General features: G+C 39.5%; 1 pseudogene; it reads right to left on the bottom strand.

Annotated features, from left to right (window-relative positions):
• Nucleotides 1–17,808: 17,808 nt before the first annotated feature.
• On the bottom strand, nt 17,809–18,840 carry LOC138894440 (uncharacterized mitochondrial protein AtMg00810-like; annotated as a pseudogene).
• Between the last annotated feature and the right edge of the window lie 971 nt (nt 18,841–19,811).

The following is a 19,811-nucleotide window of genomic DNA, read 5'->3' as shown; positions in this document are numbered from 1 at the left end:
GCAATTGTGCATTCAATGGCTCCTAAGTTGTAGGATCCCGATGCTTTTACGATCCCTTGTACAATTAGAAGTGTCGAGTTTGCTAAAGCTCTTTGTGATCTTGGGGCAAGTATCAATTTGATGTCCTATTCGATTTTCAAGACTTTGGGAATAGGGAAACCAAGACCCACCTCTATGAGATTGCAAATGGCCTATCGTACCATGAAGAGGCCCTTGGGTGTGATTGAAGATATTTTGGTTCGTGTTGATAAATTCATTCTCGTGGCGGATTTTGTCATTCTAGATTGTGAGGTTGATTATGAAGTGCCAATTATTCTTGGGAGACCTTTCCTTGCTACAGGTAAGGCTCTTTGTGATGTTGAAACCAGAGAACTCACTTTACGGGTTAGTGATGAAAAAGTGGTATTTCATGTGTGTAAGTCCATGCGGCAACCAAATAGCAATGAGGTGTGTTATTTTGTGGTTTTGGTGACCGATGTTATTATTGATGAAACAAGTGCTACTATCAATGTTGGTGATAAGTTGGAGGCCGTATTGCTCAGCTTTGATGATGACGAGATGGATGGCTTCATGAAATATGTGAACTCTTTACAAGGAATGGGGTCGTACAACTATGCACCCCAAAAATTGTCCATGGATCTTGAAATTAGGACAACTCCTCCTTCAACACCTTCTATTGAAGAGCCTCCTACCTTGGAGTTGAAGCCATTGCCTCCACATCTTCGGTATGAATGTTTTTATCCTTGTTCTACTTTACCGGTTATTCTTTCCTCTTGTTTGACTAACGTGCAGGTAGATTCCACATTGGCAGTGCTACAAAAGAGGAAGAAGGCTATTAGGTAGACCTTGGCGGATATTCAGGGAATAAGCCCCGCATTTTGCATGCATAAGATCAAGTTGGAGGATGGAGCCAAACCATCTATTGAACATTAAAGGAGACTCAATGAGGCTATGCAAGAAGTTGTCAAGAAGGAGATTATCAAGTGGTTGGATGTCGGGGTTGTCAACCCCTTCTCCGATAGTTCATGGACTTCTTCGGTTCAATGTGTCCCAAAGAAGGGGGGCATGACGGTGGTCACCAATGACAAGAATGAGTTGATTCATACAAGAACGGTTACCGGTTGGAGGGTGTGTATGGACTATCACAAGCTCAACAAAGTCACATGGAAGGATCACTTTCCACTTCCTTTCTTAGATCAAATGCTCGATAGATTGGCCGGTCGTACTTTCTATTGCTTTCTTGATGGGTATTCGGGCTACAACCAAATTCTCATTACTCCGGAAGATCAAGAGAAAACAACCTTTACATGTCCCTATGGTACTTTTGCTTTCAAGTGGATGCCATTTGGTTTGTGCAATGCATCAGCGACTTTTCAAATGTGTATGATGGCTATTTTTACGGACATGGTGGAGGAGTACCTTGAAGTTTTTAAGGACAACTTCTCGATGGTTGGAGATACTTTTGATGATTGTATTGCAAATTTGGACAAAGTGTTGGCTAGATGTGAAGAAACTAATTTGGTGCTCAATTGGGTGAAATGCCATTTCATGGTCGAGGAAGGTATTGTCCTTGGCCACAAAATCTCAAGGAATGGAATTGAAGTGGACAAGGCAAAGTCTTGTATTTCTATGCGAAAGATGTATAGAGTATGTATGTATGTATATATATATATATATATATATATATATATATATATATATATATATATATATATATATATATATATGGATAACACTTGAATTTATACGCGGCTCTAAGGATACGTGATAGAACTTGATACAAACCGAGAAAGAGTATAAATATATATATATCAGTGCTATAATTAGCTATAAAAAAGATAAATGCCAACCAAATAAATAGTAGGGAAGTACTACTCTTACTATAATTCTAAATATAGTAGGAATCCTATGAAATATTAATTAATTGGCCTTTCCTTGATATGTGTCGGGATTTCAGCCGTGATTCGAGCCCCATTACAGATATTCCGGCTTTCTGTCTTTGGGCTCGATAAACTTTCCTCGATCGAGGCCGATCTCAGCCTCTATCGGTCTCTATTTAATCTGATCTTGATCTTGACCTGTCTCTATTTTGCTCGACCTTGAGCTTAGCCGATCTCAATCTTGGCCAATCTTGATCTTGACCGATCTCTATTTTGCTTGACCTCTGGGTCTCGATCTCGGTAACCTAACTTCGCATCATGGCTTGATATTTTACGAAGTTGAACCTTGGTCTATCATGTCCCAATCTCGATTATTCATACAAAGGGCAAACTCGTTTTTGACCATATACAGATAGTCCCCTCGTTTCTCGAAAAGATGATAACGAGAAACGATATAAATTTCCGAATTCTGACTTGGTGGGTGACGACGCCAGCGAAGAGCCCGATTATGACATATGTGACAAGCGTCTCGTCGGTTCAGTTATCAAGGCATTAAATGTCTGTCAGTCATTGGTTGGCTATTACTAGTTTTGAACCGTCATTACCAGGATATAAGTATTCAAACCCTCATATTCATTCAAAACTTTTCACTCAAAACTTCTTGTCTACTCCTGCATCTTCTTCAAAAAATCTTTTTGCTTCACAATTCTCACACCGCATACAACCCTAATTCTCTCTTCCTTTGATCATCAATGGCAAAAACCTCCAAAACAGTGCCGCAAAAAGAGGCCGCTTCTTCATCACAACCCGCCGGTGGCGGGGATGCAGCGTAGCCTCAACTTGAGGAATTTATTTCGATAGGGTGCTTAACTGTCATCGACTTTAAGGTTGAAAAACCCTCAAGGTACCAGTGTACAATCACCGAGAAATTCCTCGATAAAGTAAAAAAGGAGTGCAACTGAGGCGAAAAGCATGTGGTAGTCCCATCGCTTGAAGATTCAATTACTACTCATATGGAGGGGTTCTTAAGTGCTTATACTTATCCCTTCACGTTGGGTCCTTTAGACCCTGTCATCGTCTCCTTTTACAAGAGATATGGCGTGACCCTCGGCCAGATCCACCCTTCTTTTTGGAGAATAGTGATTCTCTTTCGATTCTTTTCGAGCAAAATCGATGGGTGTCTTTTCACCCTCGATCACCTCATGCGCCTTTACAGTCCCCGACTCTATCGAGGAGGGCTAATCAAACTTGCTCGCTGAGGCACCAAAGCACCGTTCTCGAGCATATATGAGACTCATGACCGAGGTTGGATGGGCCGATTCATTCGAGTTAGAACTTCGCACCTGATCCCTGCTGATGACATGCCGTTTCCTGAGAAATGGAACATGAATCGTGAGCACTATTCCCCTTCGAACGTTTAATTTTGTGGTTCTGATTTTCATTTTCTTGATCCACTTTTTCTATGCTTATTACAGTTATGGCCCAAATGCTAGAACCGATTTCGAAACTTAAACAATGGGTTGAAGGTCTGGTGCTGCAGAGATCGTACTCCGAGCGGCTTGGATGGAACTATCGAAGGGTCGATGGGAGGCACGTAGTCATGGTAAGTCTCTTTCTTAAATTGTTTATCGTTTGATCTTTTTCTCTTGCTTACCCCCCTTTTCCCTTTGTTGACCTTGGGAAGGATGTTGCCATGAGGGCCCCGTCTAGTGACGAAGAGGTCCCTGCTCCGAAGCAGGTCAAAGAGAAGAAAATAAAAGAGGCTCCGAGTTCCCCATTCTCAAAAAAAAAACTGACGAAAAAATCTCGCAAGCCCAAGGAAGGCTCCGGTATTATGCCTCCGGACTCGATCCGCCAATTAAGGGATGAGCCCGAAGAAGGAGAAGAGGAATTAGCATGTGTGCGGGCTAATGTTGTGATACAACAATCCTCCGAATCGGCGGAGGTTGATAAGGCAGCTCTGGCCATAATTCCTGAACAAGAAAAGGCCAAGGCCATCCCATCTCGAGCAGAAGATATCTCGAGGGACGAGCTCAGGATAATTGACATTACTGGATCCCCTCAGATTTTGGATGCTATGATCCATGAGGCTAACATGTCGAAAAGTCGATCTTACGAGGGTGTTCAGGGGTCGACTAATATTCATGGCTTTCTGGATGGACTCGAGTCCGCTGCCTCGGAGGATATTATCGTGTTCGGTGGATTACTTGTACCGAAGAAAGCATCATGGTCGGGTGATATCGGGTCTTCATCGAGCCCCAAGCTGGTAGACCGATTCCCGGCCCCGAGTGCTAATCTCGATCGTAGGAGGAAAATAGTGCTCTCTGTCCCGGAGGATGCCCGAATTGTTTCTCCCCCCGTGGGGATTGCTAGTTACCTTCGGTTCTTGGTGACCGAAGAGGATCAAGCCGTGATGAACGCGGTAGGAGCCGCTTGCCTTTTCAACGAGGCCCAACATGCTCTAAATTGGGTAACCTCGAGGATATCTCTACTGTTTCTTTTACACTTAGAGTTGTAGGTAATTCTAACATCTTCTTCCTTGTTTGCAGGCTTCAGTGTTGCATCACGAAACTTTCCTCCGAATTCGGGAGGAGCATGAGACCAAGGTTTGGAACCTCACTAAGAAGAGTGACACCTATAAACTCCTTAGTGAGAAGCTTCGGGCAGATTTGGCAACGGCTCGGGATGAGCATGCCGAGATGGCTGAGCAGGTATTTCAAGTACTTCACGATAGTGAAGATGAATTGGAGATAACTACTAATGATACAATTTTATAGGTGGTCCGACAGAGGCTCGAACAAATTGGGAAGCTCCAAACGTAGGTGAATGCGATACAGGACGAGGCAGAAGAGTTTAAAAAGAATATGGACATCCTAGCCTCGAAAAAGGAAATCGTCCAAGCTCAATTGAAGTTGGCCAAGGCCAAGCTCCAAGCTGCAAAAGAGAAAGCCTTGGTGCAGGTCGAAAAGCTCAATGAGCTTCAGTCTCGGTTGGATTTGACCGATTTCGATAAGGCGGGCTTGGCCAATGAACTCGAAGTGGCCAGATCTGAGGTGGTCGTGGCCATAAATAATGATGATGCTAAAGTGGCCCAGTTTAGGGTTGATGTCGAAGCCAATCAGGCCAAGGCCAAGGGCATGGTTGAACATGCAAAATGGCAAACTCGAAGGGAAGCCCTCGAGGAAGTTCAGGCCCAGGGCTTCGATGTCATGGCTAAGATCGAGAATGCTAGAGTAGAGGAAGCCAGGGCCGGAAGCTGGCCTTCCCTGAGGAAGACTCTGATAGTTCGAGTGAGTCTGAAGACGGAGAAGATCCCAAGGATGGAGATGTGACCTCTGATGAAGACCGAGCCTCTTGGCCTTTGTAAAAAAAACAATTGTATATAAATATAAAGCTTTTCTTGTCTTTTCGTCTCTCATATTTTTCCTTTGCTTTTTGGTATTTACAAAGGTTGAAAATGCCTTAGCATAAAATAAGGTTGTGTTCGAGGGTTCGAACAAACCTCGCCTTTATTTCCTTTTAGGCATTATCGGGGTTCGATGTTATCAAAGTTTTTCTCGGAAAACATCTTAAGTCTGAGATTTTGCCGAGGGTGGCCTTTAGAAACGGTTGTGAAAGAATTATTATTTTTCGAAGGCCTACTTTTGTTACGGTTTTCGGATGTCTCTGAGCCGTGTTCAATTGACCGTAGCCTTTTAGTTCGAGAGTTACCCATTGGGTTTGTTTTCTCGTTTTATCTAGGTTTGTCCGAGATAATAGTTCTCGAGCGGGGTGGCCGTGACTTTTAGAAATTGGGGCATTGCCTATTAGGTCTTTTGATCTCGAGGCCCGATGACTTGGGTTGTTTGAGTCAGATGGCAGTCCCCGAGTGACAGAGAGATCGTTCGTATTCCGGTTAAGTATTTCCCTTGGTCTTGTTTATATTTGGAAGCACGGGTTCGAGCAAGGAACATATTTCTCTTTATTCTCGATTAAAACTGGGTTCGAGCAATCTTTGTAAGGAACATACAACTGATCGAGAACATAATCGAAATAAGGCTAATCTACATGGGTACGGTTCGATTCGACCGTTTGAACCTTACAATAAATCCTTTCTATCGAGATCCTCCTTTTATGAAGTAGTTTCCTTTCTAGAGTTGATATTCACATATCCGAGGGTATCCCCCTCAGTATTCGAGGTTGGTTGTAAAGGAACCTCGAATAATATCAATGTCGAATGGATCTCTGATGTCAATTCATAATTGGGCTTGATACTAGGTTAGCACGATTAGTCGTTGCCTCGTTAAAAACCTCACCGAAAAAACCCATTTGGGACCAAACTCGGTCTGAGGAAAAAAGAGTGCAACACGTGCTTTCAGACCTAAAGACTTCGTGTCGTTTGCTACAAAATCTGTCGTCATTTCTTGTCTACCACCTGCATGTGTTCATCTGAAAATAGAAAAGGAATGAAAAAAGAGCGTGCCTCAGAAGTAGTACCGTTTTAGGCAAGATACATTCCAATTGCTTGGTAGTTGTTCCCCATTTATTGTTCCGAGCTTGTAAGACCCTTTTCCGGTGACCTCAAGAATTTGTTACGGTCCTTCCCAATTCGGACTTAATTTTTCTTCGTTAGGATTTCAGGTGTTGAGGGTGACTTTTCTTAGCACTAAGTCCCCGACATTAAAATATCAAAGATTGGTTCTTCGATTGTAGTATCTCTCGATTCGTTGCTTTTGGGCAGCTAATCGGATGAGGGAAGTTTCACGCCTTTTGTCCAATAGTTCTAGGCTCGTATTCATGGCCTCGTTATTTGATTCCTTTGTTGCATATCGGAATCGGGTACTCGGCTCTCCGAATTCGACTAGTATTAGTGCTTCGGTGCCATAAACTAATGAGAATGGGGTAGCCCCAGTACTGGATATCAAGGTTGTGCGATATGCCCAAAGAACTTCGGGTAGAATTTCCTTCCATTTTCCTTTGGCGTTAGTTAACCTCTTCTTAAGATTTTGAATGATGGTTTTGTTGGTTGATTCGACTTGCCCGTTCCTGCTAGGATGATAAGGTATTGATAGGATTCTTTTGATCGTGTGATCTTCGAGGAATTTGGCCGACGATGTCCATTCCCCACTTCATGAATGACCATGGTGACAAGACCGAATGGAGCAGTTCCCCGGGTTGGTGAATCATTGGTGCATGCTTTTGATATTCATCACATTTTCGAACAAACTCTTTTGTATCTTTTTCCATATCGATCCAGTAATAGCCGGCTCTAATTACCTTTTGAACCAATGATTCAGCACCAGAGTGATTTCCGCAAGTGCCTTCGTGAATTTCCCTTAGAATGTACTCGGTATCCTGGTCCGAGACATATCGCTAATGGACTATTATACATCCTTCTAAACAAGGTTCCATCTTCGATCAAAGTGAATCGTGCTACCATTGTGCGTAGGGCCCTCGATTCTTTCGGATCTGATGAAAGCTTTTTGGTTTTCAAATATTCTATGTATTTATTTTTCCAATCCCAGGTCAAGCTTGTGGAATTTATCTCGGCGTGTCCTTCTTTGACTACTGACCTCATGAGTTGCATGACAGCCCCCGAATCAAGCTCGTTGTCTTCGACCGATGATCCTAAGTTTGCGAGGGCATCAGCCTCATTATTCTGATCTCGAGGTATATGTTGCAAAGTCCACTCCTTAAATCGGTGCAAAGTAACTTGTAACTTATCTAGGTATCTTTGCATTCGGTCTTCTCTAACTTCGAAGCTTCCGTTAACCTGATTCACTACGAAGAGGGAGTCGCATTTGGCCTCGATCACCTTCGCTCCCAAGCCTTTGGCTAGTTCGAGACCTGGAATCGTGGCCTTATATTCGGCCTCATTGTTATTCAAGTTCACAGTTCTAATAGATTGTCTAACCACGTTGCATGTGGGTGGTTTCAGTATGATGCCGAGCTCGGACCCTTTCGCGTTCGAAGCACCGTCCGTGAAGAGGGTCCAGATTCCTGAGGATGTGCCCGAATTTATCAATAATTCTCTTAATTGTTATTCGGGGTCGATATTCGATATCATACCCACTGATTTCTACTGCCCATTTGGCCAACCGTCTCGAAAGCTCGGGTTTATGCAAGATATTTCGAAGTGGATAAGTTGTTACAACACATATGGGGTGACATTGAAAGTATGGTTTTAGTTTCCTAGAGGCTCTTAGCAAAGCGAGCGCCAATTTTTCTAGGTAGGGATATCTAGTTCCGGCCTCACCTAAGGTCCGGCTGACATAATAAATAGGAAATTGCATACCTCGTTCTTCCCGGACTAGGACTCCACTTACCGCTACCTCTGATACTTCCAAATATAAGTAAAGTTGTTCGTCTGCCCTTGGTGTGTGAAGCAGCGGTGGGCTCGATAAGTACCGTTTAAGCCCTTCCAAGGCCTGCTGGCATTCCGAGGTCCATATGAAATTATTTTTCTTCTTTAGCAGTGAGAGGAATTGATGGCATTTATCGAAGGACCTCGAGATGAATCGCCCCAGGGTAGTCATGCGCCCGGTTAACCTCTGCACGGCATTTATATTATCTACCACTGTGATGTCATCGATAGCTTTGATCTTGTCAGGATTAATCTCGATTCCTCGATATATACCATGAACCCTAGAAATTTGGCTGACCCGACCCCGAATGCATACTTTTCCGGGTTTAGCTTCATGTTATATTTCTTCAATACACTGAGAGTTTCCTGCAAGTATTTTAAATGGTCCTCTGCTCACAGGAACTTAACTAACATGTCATCAATGTAAACTTCCATAGATTTCCCTATTTGTTCTTCGAACATCCGATTTACTAGGCGTTGATAAGTGGCACCAGCATTTTTTAATCCAAATGGCATTACATTGTAGCAGTAGGTACCATACTTAGTGATAAACGAAGTCTTTTCCTGATCATATGGGTTCATTTGTATTTGGTTGTACCCGGAATAAGCATCGAGAAAATTGAGGATCTCGTGACCGGCCGTGGCATTGATCATGCGATCGATATTAGTCAAAGGAAAAGAATCTTTTTGGCATGCTTTATTTAAATCATTGTAATCTATACACATTCTAAGTTTGTTTCCTTTTTTAGGAACTACTACCACGTTTGCTAACCATTCGGGGTATTTCACCTCACGGATGGACCCTATTTTAAGAAGCTTGGTTACCTCATCTTTGACGAAAGCATGTTTAACCTCGGACTAGGGTCTTTTTTTTCCTTCACCGGATGGAACTTCGGGTCCAAACTTAGTTTATGGGTGGTGATTTCCATAGGTATCCCTATCATGTCAAGATAATACCAAGCAAAACAATCCATGTTAGCTATAAGAAATTGAATAAGCTTTTCCTTGAGCTCGGGATTTAACCCCGTGCCCAGGTATACCTTTCGTTCGGGCAGATGTTCAACCAGTATGATTTTCACCAGCTCTTCGACCGTTGATTTGGTAGCGTCATAATCATCGGGTACTATAAAGGATCGAGGGACCCCATAATCATCATCTTCGCCAGTCCCCTGCTTCTCTAATTGGGTCGAGGCCGGCGTTTGTGATTGCTATTTGGTCTCCTATTTTTCCTTCAAATTTGACCCCTTTATCGAGGGGGGTGTAGACATTGGAATTACTTTGTCAACGACAAATATTTCTTTTGCAGTGGGTTGCTCCCCGTAGACCATTTAATTCCCTCTGGTGTTGGGAATTTTAGGACCTGGTGAAGAGTCGAGGGCACTACTCTCATGTTGTGGATCCACAGTCTCCCGAACAGGGCGTTATACCTCATGTCGCCTTCGATCACATGGAACTTCGTCTCTTGGATAGTCCCGACCATGTTTACCGGCAAAGTTATCTTGCCCTTAGTAGTTTCACATGCCATATTGAATCCGTTTAGCACCAGGGTCGCGGGCACAACCTGGTCTTGTAGACCAAACTGCTCTACGACCCTTGATCGAATGATATTGGCCGAACTACCTAGATCAATTAACACACGCTTAACTTGAGTTTTATTCATGAGTACATATATTACCAGTGCATCGTTATGTGGCTGCATGATTCCTTCTGTGTCTTCATCATTGTAGGATAAGGTTCCTTTTGGTATGTAATCGTGAGCCCGAGATCGCTTCTCCCTTATGATTAACACCTTAGTGCGTTTTAACACTGGCCCTTGGGGAATATCGATCCCTCCGATAATCATGTGAATAACGTGTTGCGGTTCTTCTTGCTCGTTTTGCCTATTGAACTCTCTGTTTTTGAAGTGATTTTTGGCCTGATCACTTAAGAACTCCTGAATGTGCCACTCATTGAATAACCGGGCTACTTCTTCTCTCAGCTGCCTGCAATCTTCCGTTCTGTGGCCATGGGTGCCACGATACTTGCATATTTAATTAGGATTTCTCTGGGCTGGATCGGTCTGCAGAGGTCGAGGCTATTTAGTATCTTTGATGTGTCCGATAGCCGATACGATGGCGGATGCATCAACATTAAAGTTATATTCTGACAATTACGGTGCTTCCTTAGGTCCGATATGCCTGTCAAAACCATTCTTGCTCATCAGCCCTCGAGAGCCTTGGCCTCGATCACTTCTCCTTTCACCTCATACGGAATTGTGCCCAGGTCCGTTGCCCTTACGATCTTTCTAATACGGCTAGTATCGATCCCTGTTCAACCTTGGTTCTCGATCGATATCCCCTTTGATAATGGATCCAGAAGGAGCCCCCAGTTGGTCGTCTTCGAATCTAATCTTTGATTGATATCGATTATGTATATCGGCCCAGGTAACAGCCAGGTACTCAATCAAATTCTGCTTCAACTGTTGTGAAGCCTCTGAGCTTCGTTCATTTAGTCCTTGGGTGAAAGCTTGAACGGCCCAATCATCTGTGACCAGTGGTAGATCCATTCGTTCCATTTGGAAACGGGATACAAACTCTCTTAGCATGTTGTTCTCTTTTTGCTTTACCTTGAAAAGGTCTGACTTCCTAGTCTAGACCTTTATGGCTCCGGCGTGTGCTTTTACAAAAGAATTTGCAAGCATGGTAAAAGAATCGATAGAGTTAGGTAGTAAATTATGATACCATATCATTGCTCCCTTTGACAGGGTTTCCCCGAATTTCTTTAGTAATACGGATTCGATCTGGTCGTCATCTAGATCATTCCCTTTAATGGCACACGTGTAAGAGGTGACATGCTCGTTAGGGTCGGTCGTTCCATTATACTTAGGAATCTCGGGCATGCGGAACTTCTTAGGGATCGGTTTGGGAGTTGTGCTCGGGGGAAAGGCTTTTGTATGAACTTTTTGGAATCCAAACCCTTCAATATTGGCGGTTCCCCCGAGATCTGGTCAACCCTGAAGTTATAAGTTTTCACTTTCTTATCGTTTACTTCGATCCTCTTTTCCCTTGATTCTATCCTCTTTGACAGTTCCTCGAGCATTTTTATAATTTCAGGGTTAGTCCCCGATTCTTGTTCATTTGATCTTACCACAGTTGGCCCCGTTCTGTGGGTGACTTCTTGGGGTTGTCCGGGCTCAGCCCTACTCGGTGCCTGGGTTTGGCTCTGCAATTGAGCTATCGCTACCTGTTGATCTTGCAGCATTTCGAAAATCATACGTAGGATGATCCCGTCTTCTCCAACATTTTAGGTATTTCGAACCGCAGATCAAGTTCCACTATGGATGTTGTTTTCAGGACCGAAATGTTGGTTCGCTTCGATGGCCACATGCGAATTAATGTCAATTGGATCCACAGCCCGAGTCCCAATGGGGTCAGCGGGTGGCCTTTCATCCACAGGCGTCACGTTGTTATTCTCACCTTGATGGCCAGATTCGTTGTCGATATGTAGGGGCATTAATTGAGAGTTCGTCATTTTTAGCCTTAAATCAATGATACTTCCAAGAGCAAGTGTGAAATAGTGTGTTTTACAGAGATTTGTGTCAAATAATCACTATTATCCTTAGTCCCACTGTGGCCGCCAAACTGTTTACCTGAAAAAATAGATAACAATTGAATTTATACACGACTCTAAGGATACGTGATATAACTTGATACAAACCGAGAAAGAGTATAAATATATATATATATATATATATATATATATATATATATATATATATATATATATATATATATATATATATATCAATGCTATAATTAGCTATAAAAAAGATAAATGCCAAGCAAATAAATCAATTAACCTTTGCACTTGAATTGGATCACCTTCCAAGCAAGTAAAGATTCAGCTGGTATATGAATAGTATAACAAGAAATTGAGAGCTGAAAAAAGACAATGTATTGCTTAATACTGTATCTCTCCCTACAAATATCAAAGACCCCCTTTATATAGTAGGAAAGTCCTACTCTTACTATAATTTTAAATATAGTAGGGAATCCTATGATACATTAATTAATTGGTCTTTCCTTGATATATGTCGGTATTTCCGGCGTGATTCGGTCCTCATTATGGATATTCCGATTTTCTTTGGGCTCGATAAACTTTCCTCGATCGAGGCCGTTCTCGGCCTCGATCGGTCTCTATTTAATCCGATCTTGATCTTGACCGGTCTCTATTTTGCTCGACCTCTGGGTCTCGAGCTTGATAACCTAACTTCGTATCATGGCTTGATATTACACGGAGTTGAACCTTGGTCTATCATGTCTCAATCTCGATTATTCATACGAAGGGCAAACTCGATCCTGACCGTATACAAAATTATATATATATATATATACTGATGGGTGTCTTTTGAAAGATCTTAGGATTAACCAAAAAAGCTAACTGGCATCGGATGCCAAGTCGACAAGATGATAAACTTCACTAATGTGAAGTGTACATTGCACATAATGCACACGCCAAAAATAAAAATAAAAAATTGGAAGACAAACTACCAAAAAGAAAGTTATCATTTTGTTTTGTTCCCCGTTCATAAAGGCAGAGTCGTTTGGACAACAATAGTTTTAAATAAAAGTTTTAATAGATCTTTTGAGATAAAAAGTTTGACAAAGTTAAAAAATGTGATTATATTGTCGTCTTTCTTTTTAAAAAAAAAAGTTGTGGCAGCATAAGAAGAGTTAACTTTTATAAAACAGTTTGCAAACTTAGACAAACACAATAGTCAATCTTCAGAACTTCCTTTTCACCTCAAACTATTTTTTGTCTTGAAACTTATACTTTCATTGACGCTTAGTTTCCCGTTCAGTTTTTAGTCATGTGGGAGTTATGTAAGCAAACTTTGATGGGTATTTTTCCTTGAAAATGTCGTGATTCATGATGTTTTCAGAAAGATATTGTTATTTTTCCTTTAGAAAAGCATCAAACTAAAAAGTACATCCCACATTGTACAAAAACCTCAGATGTCCAAAACTTGAAGACAAAGAAAGTTTAAAAGAATAGGAAATTCATAGATATGTTGTCAGCACAATTTAACCGGTCATATATAACAAGTTATTAATTTACTTTTTAAGTTACCACTTACATTATAGTATACTATGATATCATGAACTACAAGTTGTTATAGGTTAACTTAATTTGATAGTGTAAATTTCTTTATATAATCGTACACGTAAAACAAACTTTTTTTAATCAATAGAAACATGGGAAGTTTTGGATGGACAGATCTACAATATGATGGGCGTGGCTTCATGTCAAATACATTAACTATTTGGTATTTTGATACGTGCATTGAGGGCATACTACGTACATATGTATCATTACCAAATATATAACAAACTGAAAACAAATTAAAAAATCGTTTTCCTCAAATTAGAAATCATGAGATTAATTGGAGGTCAACGTTAGGCCGCACCACATCTAAGAAGTCAATTGTTTAATTAAAATCTTAATATGCGTTGAGATTTGAGAGTTAAAAATGTACAAATGAAGCTCATAAGAAACATTAAACAATATAAGGCAAGATCCGGCCTAAGAGGGTCACAGCTATCACGGCGTAAGCACTTTGCTCATTTTTAACTTGTAAGTTTTTTTCGAGATAGCAATTACCTAGGAGCTTACTTTGAGTTAGGATTACACATAATTTGGTAAATACCGAAATCTAAAATTTTGATATTTGGTTTAATTTTTTTTTTTAAAATTTGGTATTAAGTATGGTATTTGGTATTTACAAAAATAAAACTGAAATACTGATATTGTACCGAAATATATAATGAGTTACACAATACACATATTATTGATTATGACATACTAAGTTACATAATACTCTTCTTTGGTATACATGTTGAGGCGGACAATAAAGCCCATGTACTTTTTTAGCAAAATGGAGGAACAACGTAGACCGCAGATTTTAACTCTTATTCTCTAGATGCCAATCATCTTAACGTAGTACTTTTACGATTTTAGGGTGTTTCTTCTCATGTATTGAATTGAATATGTTGGATTAGTCTTTGTTGTATTCTCCAACTTAAGCAATTAGCTCTAAGCAAGTCACAAGATAATTTCAATGATTAAATTTAGAAGAATTAACTCAAATAGCCGCCCACCTAATCTTTTAAACTAAAAATAGCCGACGTATGTCTAATATATATATATATATATATATATATATATATATATATATATATATATTCATGTATAATATATGTATAGATAAGGATAATCAATATATAATCTATGCATACCGACTAGAAAAAATAAACATTGAATCTGGCCGGCTATTTGCGTAATAATCCCAAATTTATTCTTTTATGTGCTTTCTTTTTCTCTATAGGTTGATACTTGCTGGTTTTGGATAAATTTTTTGTCAATAGTCATGTGAGCTTAGAACTTTTTTATTTTTATATTTGTGAGTACTTTAATTAAGATTATTACAGTCTATGGCTTTATACACTAGTAATTATTAAAACGATCAAATCGAAATTACCGTACCGAATAAACCGAAACCAAAGGAGAAAAGTCGAACCATATCGAATATAATTAGGTACGCTATTAGTATAGTATTTTAAGAAATTGAATAACAAAAATAGCGAACCGAAATATTTAAATACCGTATTGTACCGACTCACGATATCCCGTGCTTTGAGTATACTACCGACCGAAAGGAGGTTTCCATGTACTAGGAAAGGTAAAACAGTAAATTAAACGAGGATATTTCTAGAATTTAAACAAAAATTGCTCTGACAGAACGCACAAAAATGGACCACGTGGTTCTTTTGCTTTACAAACAATACCCTTTCTTTTCATATATTTACAGCTATATGTCCTTGTGTAAGTTGTCTGAAAAAAATGCTCCTCTGATGACAAGAAAAGGGCCATTCATCTTCTTCGTCGATACATTTTCTCCTTTACTTGCTTGAATTCGTCTTCTTCTTTCTTTCTTTCTTAGCTCTCTGGTGAGTTTTACTTCTTCTTCTTTTTTCCTTTTTGCTATGTATTCGGTGGATTTCGCCGGTTTCTATTTCTACAAATTATTTTTCAACACGTGTGCGTTTCAAAGTAAAATTTTTTGGTTTAGTCTACTCTAATTTTTACTGGGTTGTTCTTTGTGCTGCATGTATTAACTATGGCTTGAGATAAACATGGAAATTAACGTACAATGGTGGAAACCTGCTATTTTTCTCTCAGTTTCACCTATTTGAAAATAAAATTTAGGGCATTTTGAACTTTTGGGTAATTTTTTGTTGGATATTGTACATGCATGTCAATAATTTTTATTGATTTACTCGTGCATGGTTTTTTTCCTCACTTTCAACCAATTTTATATATATAACTGCTGTATTTTTGAACTAGGTTTCTCCTTTTCTTTCTCAAAATTATTATTTTACTATTTCTAATGACATTTCGACTAAACTGAATAGCTTGTCACTATTTTGATGCTTCTTTTGAAAGATGAATGTTAGTTGATTTTTTCTCGAATACTAAGCTGAGTAGAATTTTTTGAGGAAAATGTTCATTGTGATAACATATTTTGTTGCAAAGTAACTTTTTCTTCAGTGAATTCTTGATTTTGCTAAAGAGCTTTAATAGTGAATTTGATCTTTTCTTTCAAAGATGAATCTCAAAGAGGCAATAATTTTTGCTTAATTAATGGGCTATAAAATATAGATTATTTGGTCATAGAAATAATCAAACCCACATCTTGGCTTGGTATATCCTGGATGGTATGTGATTTGAGGCAACTCCATCACATGGAACAAGTTTTTTTTCCAGCCATGGTATGGTCTCCTTCTCTTCGCCCCAGTAGAGACGTAGGTCTAATTCCTTAATTGAACTCAGCTCATAGAAAGGCATCAACTTGTTCTTAATTATGATTATATGATTACAATTTTTTTCTAATTATATTTAGTCTTATTTGTGCAATGATAGTTTTGGAACTAAATTGCTTGTAAAATTTTGGGTCTGCCTATTTTCATCTTTTCCTCTGATTATATTTTGTGGATTTTAATTTCTCAACACATGATATTACCGAATATTTGTGATTCATTTAGTTGGAATATAATATATAGTTGCACAATTTGAATTTCATAGGCTTTTGAAAGTGAAAATTGCTCTAGGTGGGGAAAAAGGGACAATACAGTTTGACGGTAAGAGGTAAGTTCTGCCTTTTTTTGTTCCATGCTAAGTTATAACGCAAAATGGTTGTGCTTTATATTTCATGTTATTATGTATATATAGATGTGTGTATTCTAGGAATAAATTACATGTTAAGATTACAAAATTTCGACAATCAAAAAAGTTCATGAAACGATGTCTGACAATAAAAGAAATGTAAAAATGTTAATCCGGCCAGTAAACAATGGATGGCAATGATGACCATGCTACCTAAAATATAGTATATAGTGAAATTATCAGAAAATCATTACCTCCTTGAATCTACTATTGTTGGAATATCTCAAGGACATGTGCTTCATGATTTTTCTCTGAACATCCTCACCAATCTGCAGAGACAACCAACTTCTTTGAAATATTCTAATGTCCAGCCAATTCCTATGCTTTAACAAAAATTCGCTAAATTACTAAAGCATTAAAAGTTTAGCAACAAGTATATATGTAGCAATTCTCAAATATCCTAATTTATTTCATCACGCGTAAATTACTAACATCTTTTTTATATATATATCAACAGTTGCTATGCAGGAAAATGCAGTCCCTACTGCAGCTTTTTTTTTTTATGTTTTGTCTTGTACATATATGTTCCAGCAACCACTATAATCATATTATAAAAGTAATCAAAATTACAACTTTGCTGTTGATTTGTTCAACGAGTTGGTGTGTGCATGTAGATTTTGTTTCTCTGTTTTTTCCTCTTTTCTGCTGAACCCTTCGCCGCAACATTACTTTCTTCTTTTCTTTTTTCTTAAGTTGTGAGGCCAGGGGGAGGGGGTTGTGTGACGCCCAGGAATATTTCGTGATTCTTTTAGAACTATGATATTCTCGCCACTCGATTTAATCATCTCTAGTTGCTGGAGATAGTGCAATATCTGCAAATAATGTTAGTGAGTTTGGGTTGTTAGATAGGATTCTTGAGTTATTGTCTTAATTATAGTTTAATATTTAGGGAACTTGTCATTAGCAAGGTAAGTGAGATTTTAAGCTTTGATACTTGCTTTTTCAAAACTCGTTCTGAAAGTATGTTTTGTCTGCATGGTCCATGTGTTGGGACGAGCATGTGCTTGGCAAAATCGGTGGTCTTTGACCAGCCGCAAATGTATATTGTTTTGTGAAAAAGCTGAAATTATTTAATAAGTGATTTGTGGTGTGGTATGGTGTGATGTGGCATAGCCTCGTCTATGGCATTGGTGCGTTAGAAATTATTTCTTTGCTCCCATAATATATTTGGGGCTGTGAGAATGCACGGGAGAAAAATCTATTATTGATATTCTACTTAATTATAATACAATGAGTCATATTTATACAATACATATCATACTCATATCCTATGTGGGACTAGGATTAGTTCATATTATGTACATAACTATCTAACACTTCCCCTCAAGGCGGTGCATACAAATCATATGTACCGAGCTTGTTACATATGTAACTAAAACGAGGACCAGTAAGGGACTTGGTGAAAATATCTGCAAGCTGATTATTTGACTTCACAAACTTTGTAGCAATATCTCCTAAGAGTATCTTTTCTCTAACGAAGTGACACTCAATCTCAATGTGTTTAGTTCTCTCATGGAACACCGAATTTGATGCAATATGAAGGGCAGCTTGATTATCACATACAAGTTTCATGTTGCTAACCTCACCAAATTTCAACTCATTAAGCAAATGTTTGATCCAAACTAACTTACATGTTGCCACAACAATTGTTCGATATTCTACTTCTGCTCTAGACCGAGCAATCACATTCTGTTTCTTGCTCTTCCAAGATACCAAATTACCTCCTATTAAAACACAATATCCATACATAGAACGTCTATCAGAAGGTGATCCTTCTCAGTCAGCATCTGAGTACACAACAATTTGCTCTTGGCCTCGATCTTCAAACAATAATCCTTTGCCTGGAGCTGATTTTATATATCGAAGAATGCAGACAACTGCATCCCAATGACTATCATAGGGAGAATTCAGGAACTGACTTACCATACTCACAGGAAAGAAAATATCAGGTCTAGTCACTGTGAGATAATTTAATTTACCAACTATCCGTCTATATCTTACATGATCACTAAGCGGCTCCCTCTGTCCTGGTAGAAGTTTAGAATTTGGATCCATAGGAGTGTCAACAGGTCTACAACCTGTCATTCCTGTCTACTCAAGAATGTCTAAGGCATACCTCTGTTGTGAGATTACAACACCTGAGCTAGATTGAACGACCTCAATACCTAGAAAATACTTTAATCTTCCCAGATCCTTAGTCCGAAAGTGCTGAAAGAGATGTTGCTTCAACTTAGTAATACCATTCTGATCATTGTCGGTAATAACAATATCATCAACATAAACTACCAGATAAATACTGCGATTTGAAGAAGAATGCCGATAAAATACAGAGTGATCAACTTCACTATTAGTCATGCCAAACTCCCGAATAATTGTGTTGAACTTACCAAACCAGGCTCAAGGAGACTGCTTTAGACCATAGAGGGAGCGCAACCGACATACAAGGCCACTAGACTCCCCCTGAGCAACAAAACCAGGTGGTTGCTCTATATAAACCTCACCCTCAAGGTCACCGTGAAGAAAAACATTCTTAATATTCAATTGATAGAGAAGCCAATGGCGAACAACAATCATGGATAGAAAAAGGCAGACTTATGCTATTTTAGCCACGAGAGAGAAATTATGACCATAATCAAGCCCAAATATCTGAGTATACCCTTTGGCAATAAGACAAGCCTTAAGTCGATCAACATGGCCATCTGGACTAACTTTGACTGCATACACTCAACAACAACCAACAGTCGATTTACCCGAAGGAAGAGGAACAAGCTCCCAAGTACCACTCGTATATAAAGCAGACATCTCGTCAATCATAGCCTGTCGCCACCCTGGATGAGACAGTACTTTACTTGTAGACTTAGGGATGGAAACAGAGGACAAGGGTGATATATATGCACAATGGGGAGATGACAGACGATGGTAACGTAAACCGACATAATGGGGATTAGGATTAGTGTGGTACCTTTTTGTAGTGTAATCGGTTGACTAAGAGGAGACAAGTCCGCAGTATTAGCAGGGTCAGGTGCAGGACATGAATTGGCTAGGCCTGATCCTGGGCGCAGACGATGATGATAAGTCAAAAGTGGTGGAGTTGTAGAAGGTTGAACTAGACTAGGTGGTGGAACTGAAGTTATAGTTGGTGGAGCTGCAACTGGAGTTGTAGGTGGTGAAGCTGGAGTTATAGAGGAAGATGAATAGGAGATAGTGACTGAATCTCCAGAAGATGGAACTGGTAGCACCTCCGAAATATCTAAGTGATTATCTGGACCTGTGAAGTACGATTGGGTTTCAAAGAAGGTAACATCAGCAAACATAAGATGCCGCTG

The sequence above is a fragment of the Nicotiana tomentosiformis genome, chromosome 6 (assembly GCF_000390325.3).
Source record: "Nicotiana tomentosiformis chromosome 6, ASM39032v3, whole genome shotgun sequence".
Lineage (NCBI taxonomy): Eukaryota > Viridiplantae > Streptophyta > Magnoliopsida > Solanales > Solanaceae > Nicotiana > Nicotiana tomentosiformis.
Note: the sequence above shows the minus strand (reverse complement) of the source record. Positions and strands in the feature narration are given on the sequence as shown.